This window comes from Myotis davidii, unplaced genomic scaffold (assembly GCF_000327345.1).
Source record: "Myotis davidii unplaced genomic scaffold, ASM32734v1 scaffold147, whole genome shotgun sequence".
Lineage (NCBI taxonomy): Eukaryota > Metazoa > Chordata > Mammalia > Chiroptera > Vespertilionidae > Myotis > Myotis davidii.
The window spans coordinates 4,815,595-4,826,875 of record NW_006383010.1 but is presented as its reverse complement, the minus strand read 5'-3'; the positions used below and the strand labels follow the sequence as shown (position 1 = coordinate 4,826,875).

Genomic DNA, 11,281 nt, shown 5'->3' with positions numbered 1-11,281 from the left:
TCCTTCCTTCCTTCCTTCCTTCCTTCCTTCCTTCCTTCCTTCCTTCCATATTAGACTAAGGAACTTATATTTTTCAACCTCTTGGCTGAAAGAAACCCACTGCAATGATTAGATATGTCAGATTTTCATTCCAGATTCTACTCAATGGTTTCTTTATTTGTTTTATGAAATTTCTATTTATTTATCCTCCCCTCAAATATTTTAAAGTAATATTTTATGGGACCTGTTATCAAAAATGTACTTTGGCTAATGAAGGCGGCGGTTGCTAAATTTCGTTGTGCATCAGAATCACGTGCAGCAGATTCCTGGGTCCCCTCACACAGTTTCTGGCTTAGAGGTCTGGGCGGGGCCTGAGAACTTGCATCTGTGATAAGTTCCCCGACGGTGCTGATGGTCCAGGTGCAGGGACCAGACTTGGAGAAACCCAGTGCTAAGGGATCTCCACTACACGTAGTTAGGCTGCTGACTACTACTTTATAGTTTAAAAAATGCTAAATCTTTTCAACAGATTCATGCAAACAAAATTTCAAGCAGAGACATAGTTCTTTTCTTATTGCCTATGATGCTATCAGGTTGCAGATGTAACCAGTTTTATGGAATTGGTCCATTCCTGAAACTTGAATCACTTTCCATCACCGAGGAAACAAACCTTTAATACTCGAGAGAGGAAAACATTTTTTATGGTATAAATGCTCACTCCTAATTTGTTAGGCTTTATGTTTTTATTGTTTAGAAACTTACCGTTTCTAACATGAACTCACCTGTAAAGAACCCATCCTCATTTAAAAGAGCTGTGATTTTTACTGGGTTCCAGGGGGCCGAGACTGTCCCCCGCACTCTCAGAGTCCCACCCACACCAGCCAGAACCCTCTGGGCTTCGCCATTGACTGCCAAGCCCTGGATCGGCTCCCTCAGCCTAGTGTTTTTTCCCACTTGCTGTGAATAAGAACAGCTTCCCCTTTCGTCTCTGCCTCTGAAGCTAGTGTGTAAGCTTGAGTGACCGCATCGAGTCTGGTGTTGGCTTTTCATGGGCTCAAAGCAGGAGGGGGATCCATTTGGTGTGTGCTCACTGCACCCCCACTGACTATTCCCTGTGGGGTCCCTGTCTCTGAGCCCTTCACGTGGAGGCTGCTTGGGTGATGCATGGCCCACCTCCCTTCTTCCAGTAAACGCGATGCAAGAACAGTAGCGTCTCTGAGTGGAGGAGATAATGACGTGTGGGCAGCACAGAAATGACAAAGCAATTCAAGTCTTGATAAAGAGATAATGTCGTTAAACACAGCCTATAGGGAGCACAGGGAGATGTAAGGAAGTCTCATTAAAAAGTCCCCTTTGGGCCCACATGGAAATATCTAGGCGTTGCAAGTCGCCCTCAGGAGGCGTTCCCCTTCTCTGTGTCTACACTGAAAGGGATGAGAGCCTGAGAACCCTTTCTTCTGCTAATAGGATGTGACTGCCGTAGTGAATTAACACTTTCTACTTGTGGTTCACTCTCTTTCACTGAATGACACCGGTGCTGTTACACCTGTCAAGGGTTTACTTATGTTTGTTCCCCAATGTGTTTGAAGAAGAGGGTGGGAGGGAAATCAGGCCCGATCTTGATCGGAGAACAGTGTGTATTCTCTTTACTTAGAGGGTTGGAAATTTATCATGACATATGCTGGCTGCACAGTCAAAACTTATCAACACCCACAACTTTGGAAGCTCGACAGGATAGCTCTGTGGGAGCCGCTTCCTCGACAGATGCTGGCTGGATGCGTCAAGTGCAGGACCAAGTGAAGCCGAGGGAATCCTTCTAGTTGGGCCTTCCACGTGTGCAGTATTTGGGAAAGTTGCATTAATCTCGCCTCATAAAAATTTTAAGAAAAGCATTGTTCTATTCAGTTCATGGTCCTGATGGTCCTGATTTTAAGTTAGAATATATATCACAGAACATTATTTGCACTGGCCTTAAACTGTACCATATCAAGAAGCAAAATGTTATCCAAGTCAGCAAATCTAGTTTGTATTTTATCACAGGTATTGAGAGTATTTTTCTCTCTGGACTGCAGGGACTTTAAATATGATTCTGCATTCACAATTCTTCTTGAGACTTAGTACTGAGTCGACCTAATTATATCCTATGGTTATGAGTTCTTAAAATGATATCGGCCTCTGTTATAAGAACTTCAAACCACATAATCACAAAGTTGAAATTTCAGCTGATAAAAGATTTTTAATGTTTATGCCCCTAGTCAAACATTGGGACCTTTTTTGTGGATCTACATCATAAACAAATTAAAACTGTGACCACTTTCAAGTGCATGGTGTCAGCACATCTTTCAAATAGTCTTTGTGAAGATTTCTGACTTAAAACTATAATGTTTTCCATCCTGCACAGGATACTAGTCACTAAGTATCTGGCTCCTTAATGATACTAATCATCATAGCTCTCTGGCTCTTTAATGATTAGCTATTTCATAATAATTTGTTCTCTGAATCTGTGTGCCATTCCATTTAGGTGTGTCACTGACTGTATATATTTATCGACACTGATTATGTATATGTATTTGGAACTTGAAGTAAATCTTAGCTTCCTTGAGGGAAATGCATATTACCTTCTTTTCCAGTATTTGCTCTCCTCTTTACATTTCTCTGACATTTCTCCTGCCTTTCCATGTCATTATCCTCCTGCCTCTGTTCCTTTCTTTCACTAGTTTCTCTTTCCTGTAAGTTTGTCTGCTTCACTGGTGCTCACAATTCAAAGTCTGAATTTCAATGATCTCTGTAGCTTTCATTTCTATTTCTGGTTTCTCACCTGCTTATAGGTGAAGGTGCTTAGAAGGATAGAATTACAAGACACACAGAAGATTTTTCTCATGTGTAAAAGAAACGAGAAAGATCCAAAATTATATCCAATTACAGATTTTCCAGGCATTCATTTTCTCTGTCCCCATATATCCCAGTCTCCACTCTTTATTCCTACCAATTGCAACAGAGAACATAAATTATGCATTTTCTTTGGCCAGATACAAAGTAATCAGAATGGAACAAGGACAACAAACTTACTCTCTTTGAAAACTGTATCATTCTATAACAAGCATAAACCAAAGGCCACAAAGATATTTACCTGAAAAAATGCCAATACACTATTCCAAATGAGGTGTTATTTATTTTTAAATAAAATCCCCCCCCCCAAAGGAGTTAGAAGACAGTTAAGTGGCGTGACCTATATCAAACAAGATGATATTCTTAGTGTTTAGGTAGAAAGGATGAAAGGGGACCTTAATTAAAACTAATCTCTACTTCTTTATAGTTGGCCTTGAAAATAAATAAAGCTCTAAGTCATATTTCTTACAGTGTTAACAAAATGATACATAGCTAGAATCAATACAAAGATTTTGAAAGAATGTAGGGCTATGGACTAGGACCGGATTCTAGAATGGAATACTAAGAAGCCATAGAAGACAAAGAGTTCTTCAAAACATAGGGGAGAACATAAAGAATTAAAAATAAGAAAAGTAATAGTAAATTAAGGGAGTGATAAAATTAAAGTAGACATAAAATCCTAGCAAGCCAATTACAAAATAAAGAAAATTAGGATGTTTTGAGGAACTTAGAGCATTATAAGTGTCTTGCATTATTCAGGACAATGTTAAACATACTTATTACATATATCTTTGGTAAGGATATAGGGCAGAACGTAGTGCTAACCACTAACAAAAGCAAAATAGAAAATATGACTTCCTAAGATTACAGAATAAAAATGAATTTAAAATTCAAGAAATCCAAAATAAGAAAGTTTAACAAAACCCCAGCAACAACAAAAAACACATCAAAACAGATTAAAAACCTAAACATATGATCGGAAACTATAAAACTCCTAAAATAAAGCATAAGGGGAACACTTTATAACATTGATCTTGGAATGATTTCTTGGAAATGACACCAAAACACAGGCCACAAAAGCAAATATAGACAAGCAGGGCTATACCCAACGAAAAAGCTTCTGCACAGCATAGGAAATAACTGACAGAGTAAAAAAGCAATTTACATGATGAGAGAAAACATTTGCAAACCATATATCTAATAAGGAGTTATTTTCTAAAATACATGAGGAGCACCTACAAGTTAATAGCAAAAAAAGATGAGTAAAATATTGGAATAGACATTTCTTCAAAGAAGACATACAAATGACTAAGGGGGATATGAAAAAATGCTCAGTGTCACTAATCATTAAGGAACTATAAATTCAAACCAGAGTAAGATATCACCTCCTAACTGTCAATGTGGCTATAATACAAATATAAATAAATCTTAAAAATAGAGTGTTGGTAAGGAGGTGGATAAATCGGAACCTTATGTTGTCACTGAAAATGTAAAATGGTACAGCCATAATGGAAAATAGTACGGAAGCTTCTTGAAAAATTAAAAATAGAACTACATAATCCAGAAATTCCACTTTTGCCTATTTACGCCAAAGAATTTAAAACAGGATTTCTAAAATATATTTGTCATTCTATGGTCACAACAGTCAAGAAGTATAAAACAACACAAATGCCCTTGACAGGTGGGTGGATTAAGAAAATATAGTATATATCTATAGTGGAATATTACTCAGCCTTAAAAGAAGAAAATCCTTTCATATGTGACAACATAAATGAGCCGTTAGGACATTATGCTAAATGATATGGATCATGGTCACAGAAAGACAAATGCTGGTTGACTTCCCTTGTTTGAGGCACCTAGAACAGTCACACTGACAGAAGGACAAAGAAGAAGGGTGTTGCCACGGGCCTGGGGAAGGGAGAAATTGGAAGTCATTATTCTGCAGGTACCGACTTTCCATCCAGCAAGATGAGAGAGTTCCAAGATCTGCTGTACAACCATGTACGTATAGCTAAAACGTTGTGTTGGACAATTAAAAGGTTAGGGAGAGGGTAGATTTCATGTTATGTGTTTTTACCACACACACAAATGGGTGGGCAGTACTGTTATGCCTGTTGAAGGTGAGGAGCCTGAGGCTTAGAGAAGATGCCGAACTGTTGTCTCTGTAGCCTTCACACACTGTTTCAATCATCTGGAATGGTGAATCCGCTCCTTTGCCTCCCCCTTTCCGTTAGCCTCACTGTCCAGTTATACCTGCTTCACTCACTCCTCTCGCTTATTCCACACGCACTAATGGACAGACTCACTCTTTTCTTTTAATATTTCCCAGAGAGTCCTGAAGAACATTCGGTAGACTATAATTAACCACTAAGGATCCAGCTAACAGACTCATTCTTTTGGAACATGATGCTCTGACGAAAGGGCCCCTTTTGTGTTTCAGTGACCTGCAGTTACACAGCACTGTCCCATAGGCATAAAATAGAAACTCGATTGATTGACAAGGAATCAGAAACAGACATAACTTAGCAAAACCAAGTCTGGAAGCTTTTTAAATTTCTTTTAAAATGTGATAAAAGGCGAAAGAGATGAAAGCAATTCTCACATTCAATACTCCTGCAGACTATTTTGGCAGGAATTTATTATGTGCCCAATATTCTAGAAACCGTCATCTTAATGATAAAAGTAAAAATAATGGAGGAAACTTGGTTTCCTGGCTCAAAAGATTTGATTTCCTTTATTAGCTGGAGCCATGCATCATTGCAGATTTGTAATTCCTTCATCGCACCTCTCTGAGTCTGAGAGCAAAAGTGTTAATGAGGCACAAGAAAATGGTCAAAGAACTTTCCTTCTTCAGATTAAAAATCTAGACAGTGGTACGGGCATTAAGAAAGATTTCTAGTACATCTCTTAAATATTTAAACCATTCTTCTCTCTTTTAAAAAAGTGTTCATTGTCGAGGAAAAGCAAAATATTGTATGGTTCTTGGTGGCCAATCGAATATTAAAGGTAACTGTCCCTCTCTGTACTTAAAATGACCTCAATTTGTAACTACTTGAATGGCCTCGAGTCATCTATAATTTAATTATGTTTATTCCAGCTCACCTGGAAGAACTCAAAATGAAATGGTGGCGTTGGTTTGTGGGGTCAGAATCAATAGCCATTAAGAGAATGAGATTTTTAAATCTAGGGGGAAAAAACAAGTACTTAAAATATCCCTCGGATCAGCCTCACAATTCTAGGTACTAGACAACACAGATATGGTGGATTTTATCCTGATGCATTACACTTATTTAGTGTCTGGAAAGGTAGGAGTTAATGCAAGAACTGATTTGTCAATCAGAGTAAGAGCTAAAAGTTCAGCTCTCAGAGTATTTTGGACTTGTGTGGCACATTTAGAGAGGCAGACGGGCCCTGAAGCGGACCAGAATAGATGAAAGCTATAAGATAGGAGGAAATGCTATGTAAGCCAAGTATATGAGTTTCTCTAATCATGTCATTGGCATCATGTAAATGCCAGACACCATTTTATATGCAGCTTAGATCTAGCAGATGTTGGCATTTAAGTATAGGTTGCTACGAGAGAAAATTGCCCTTGAATGGAAAAGGAAGTTTATTGGTAGAGAAAAATGATTTTCGCAGTTAACAGTTATAACCCCAATAATAGAATTGTTGTCAGTCAGAGGTTGTGGGGTGGGAAAGGAGGAGAGATCTAATGATACCTCAATTCCAATCTGAAAGGAAATCAGCTTCCGTTTGAATTGCGGATGTGTGGGTTGTATACATAGAACCTTCTCCTCCCTCTCGTCTCAAACCTCAAGGCTTCATGTTAAATGGAACAAATCACATCCTTCGTGGTTCTGCTCTGTTTGGTACAGCTGCTTGCTGCAGGTGGTGCCCTAAAAATATAGTGTTTGTTTATTTTGCAATATAGCAGTCTGCAGAGTGGTACCTAACAGTGCACCAGCTCCCTTCTTTCTCTGTCAGTGAACTAAATGATGGAAGACTAAGACCTCCGCCAAACCCAGCAGGGAATGGCCCAAGTGAGAGGCACAGGTAGTGCTTGCGGCTCAGCTCCCAACAAGTTCTATTTTCTTCGGATTCATGAGGCAAAGCTGACAAGCAGACAATCCGTCATCAGATCCTCTGACTGGGTTTCAGCAAAGGCAAAGCCAAGCAACAAACTGCCTTTGTTGGGGGGGAATCATTGTGTTTCTCTGGAGATACACATCTGTGAACACATGGGGTTAAAAGGGAAAAAGAACCCAAAATGGATCACGAAGAGAAAATAAAAGTGAAGATTAATCTCAGGTAAATGGTGATGCAGATCTATATAAATAGATTTTTTTCAGTGATTTTTTTTTAAATTTCTAACTTAAATGATGTAATAATTTTCCAGCCAAACCCATAGGGCCCTCATTTGAAAGAATTGTGGAATACAGCACAATAACTATGTGTGAAATCGTCTACACTATAGTTAAAATAATTATATACAAAATTATATTTTCATTATTATTATTCTAGACTTTTTCTCATTGAATGAAGCTTTAAGAAAAACACTCCCCCAAATTGCAAGGTTTATATGAACTAATTGGTGCTGAGGGGGATCACTGATGATAATGAGTCATGCCAATCAACCTTTGGTAAGGCATAACTTACTGTAAAAACCTTATTTAACTTCACTGAAATTGTGATAGATTATAACATAATATATAAGTAAAATTTAACACTTGGAAGAATTTTCTAGAGAAACTTCGACAAATATTGGCTTCTAGCCAGCAAATAACTAATGCTTCTCTAAGATTTAATGTCTTAGAAATGCATTTGGGTTATTTGTACGGGAGGAGAGATGGCACCAGAATAGTGAAGATGATTCATGATTTCAACCTTCAAAAATGGGAATGATGTTCTTCTTCAGAACAGGGGTGGAGAAAAGGACAGGCAGGCACAGGCCTGAGAAGGGGAGTAGTAAGCTCACCATCTGGTGTGACAGGTGGGCAGACACAGATAAATGGAATAAAGCAAAGTGAATTTAAAAAGTTTAAAAAATAAATTTAAGGCTGATTCAAATGTGGGAAATAAAGAGTGGGAGAATGACCAGATTCTGAAGGAAAGTGTTGAGTATTTTAAAGAAAGAGGAGCATTTAAATAGACTGAAGGCAGAGAGAGAGGAAGGAAGAGAGAGATAGGCAAGCTGACTTGCTCTTGAGAATGGTGACCTGCATTTACTGGCTGCAGTCTGGTGACCATATTGCACATGCTCAGAGCTGCAGATCCACCCTCATGAGTAGTGCTCCCTGCCCTTATTATCCATTACCTAGAATGTTCTTTTTCCCCAAACAGTTACATGGCCCAGCTCTCATTATACTCAGAACTTGGGTCAAAAATTCCCTACCAGAGTTGCCTTCCTTGATCACCCTCTGGTAGCTCTTTTATCTTGTCTTCCTTTATTCTGCAGTAGAGCAGTTCTGTGGGGCACAGGATATAGATATAGGTATAGATGAGAGATATAGATGATATATATAGATATATCTTCTCATAAAAATTTACATCCCATGAGAGCAGGAAAAGGCTTTCAGCAAATACTTGTTTAGTGACTGGATGAATGCAAGCAGTCAAACAGTATGGAGAAATAAAATTGCTCTAAATTTTAATCTTTAGATTGAATCGATATAACTTTAAACTAACATTTAAAAACTGCAAACTTCCACCACTGGTAAGTGATGGTGTCTAACAGATTTAACTGAATCACTCATTGTGTTTTTAACTGAATGATTAGTTTGGCTTTGTTTCATTCCAATTTGGCTTCTCTCCCAGGAGCAGTAGGTCCAAGAAGAGCTCCTTGGCCTGCAATACAGAGCCCAATAGGTGATGAATTAAATAAGAAAAGGAAATTAGCCTTCTTTTTGGGCTTGAATCTGTGTTAATTCTATATAAGTGAAACATGTGTGCAAGGTTAATAACTGAAGGAAGGGTATGTTCTGAATATAGCTGCGTTTCATCTACAAGGAAGGAGATAGAATTTCAAGAACATGTAGAATGACTAGTCAACTGGGTTTGCTCAGGACTGTTAATCACCCGAAATCCAGTTGTTAATGAAGCTCCTGAATGCACAAGAAGACAGCAATTCTGACCCATTACTTCACATGCTATCCTGGCAGTAAGTTACGGGAAGCCTATCAGGTAGTTGTAATATTTTGTCAGGAGATAAATTCATTCCACTTTTGTGATATGGTTTCTCTAACTTAGTTCCTGATGAAGTACCACAGGGACCCTTAAGCTTTTAAGACATAAGTTTGTATCAAAGAAAGTGTGGGCACCACATGACTATCTCATTCCAATTCAGATCTCAGACTTGTAATTAAGTGGCCAAACATTTTCTCATTTGGTTTTAACCACTGCTTTATCATCTTTTCAGAATTCATCCTTCTTTTTTAAAAAAAAAAAACATTTTTATTGATTTCAGAGAGGAAGAGAGAGGGAGAGAGAGATAGAAACATCAATGATGAGAAAGAATCATTGATTGGCTGCCTCCTGCACACCCCCTACTGGGGATTGAGTTCGCAACCTGGGCATGTGCCCTTGACCAGAAACGAACCCAGGACCCTATAGTCCACAGGCCACTGCTCTATCCACTGAATCAAACTGGTTAGGGCACAATTCATCCTCCTTTAATAACATTTCTCTAATCCGTTAATTTGTAAGCAATGCAGAACTTCCTAGATTTGTGAAATAAGCACACTGCTGAAATAAATCCATGAACAACTATTGAATCACTGATATGGAACTTTTCCGTATCTCGCAGTATAATTTCTCTTAAAATTGATTTTCATTGTAACCTACATAGTACATTAGGACTAAATCAACCTAAATGTGGCATGTGACTAATAGGATGGCTAGGATGACATGAAATTACAGCAAATGTTATTTGTAAAATATAGAAATTTAAAAGAGAAAATTTACCTACAATTTTATGATGAAGAAATCAATAAAGTATGGGAAAGGAATAAGAAAAGGAAAGATGAAAGACTGAAAGACATTGGATAGTGAGAGGTAAAAGTAATGCTTTGCATTTATAAAGTTGCTGATAAGAAGCAGATCAAATTTAAGAGGTGGAGAGACTGAAAATCAATAAGGAAAGTAGAGCAATGCAGACATTTCAGAATAAAAAAAAGGACATAAAGAAACTCAAAATATCCTTGGACCTATTTCAGTCCTTGACTTTGGAGTCATATTTGCAATTAGTATTAACCAAAATAATCATGTGACAAAGAGCTGACTCATTTAAGTATAATAAAATATAATATTGTATTCAGAGAAGTTCAGGGAAGGTTATAAGTGATAAACATATGAGGGTAAAATGATGTAGCCTTGACTCTCAGGGTTACTGCTTGAGAGGAATTTAAGAATGTGTGGCAATTGGGACAAAGATCAGACGAATGAATGGCAGAGTCTGGACAAACACAGCCATGATGCCACACAGACAGGAATAGGCAAGAGAATAACGAGGAATAGAAATCATATACCAAGCTGTGTAGAAGAATGTGTGGGTTGAGAATAGTAGAGTTGAACATTCTATTCATAGGATTGGTACAAGCAAGTAGAAGGTACAGAAGGAATATTACAGATGGCTCTTCTTCTACTGTGTAAACACTATTTAGCTTAAGTATGTTTGCGCATACTGTTAGTCTTTTTCACTGAAGTATAACACGCTAAACAATATATTATCCCTATATTATAGCTGTCATTATAAATCATCTTTACATCCTTCCTTTGAGAATGCCTTGTTATTTGAAAATGCTAACCCATTCTACCATTATCATAACTATCAATGTGTTTAGAAGTTCCTATAAAGAGAAAGTTGCCAACAAAGACTTATTTCTTAGAAAATGTTTTTATCATGGGCCTTCCGTTTCCTGGGAGCGGCAGCTGTGAAGGTGAGCGGGCAGTCCTGGCATTTTCGGAGCCAGAGGCCTACCTGAGCCACCAGTAGAAGGTGTCACGACTTAATAAACAAGCTCTGTGCCACCTAGCGTCGTGGTGCGTCCACAGGGACAAAGAGCAGTACTTTGCTTGCTTGATGAGAGCTTGGTTTGAAGACCAGAGGGATGAAAAGGATATGGTGAAGGCCACCCAGCTGCCAAGGGAGGCGGAGGATGAATTCTGGCCCCATCTACCATCCTCAGCCATTCATCTTCCCTGACTCTCCTGGGGGCGCCTCCCATGAGAGATGCCAGTGCTACAAGGTCCCTGAGTGGTGCTTACATGACTGGCATCCTTCTGAGAGGGCAATGGTCCTGATTAGTTTGCCAAGAGACAGCACTGGAAGAAACTGCAGAGGGAGAGGTAGAACTGGGAGCGAGAGGTTAAGCAGCAGCTCCAGAAGGAAACTCCCCCCCCCCTCCTGCTCCCACCC

General features: G+C 38.7%; 1 protein-coding gene and 1 pseudogene across 2 annotated transcripts in view; one reads left to right on the top strand and one right to left on the bottom strand.

The window, feature by feature from the left end:
• The window catches only part of NKAIN2 (Na+/K+ transporting ATPase interacting 2), a 787,284-nt gene that overhangs the window by 118,018 nt on the left and 657,985 nt on the right, over nucleotides 1-11,281 (bottom strand). The window lies entirely within an intron of this gene.
• LOC107181591 overlaps nucleotides 10,843-11,281 on the top strand; it is a 13,791-nt pseudogene continuing 13,352 nt past the window's right edge.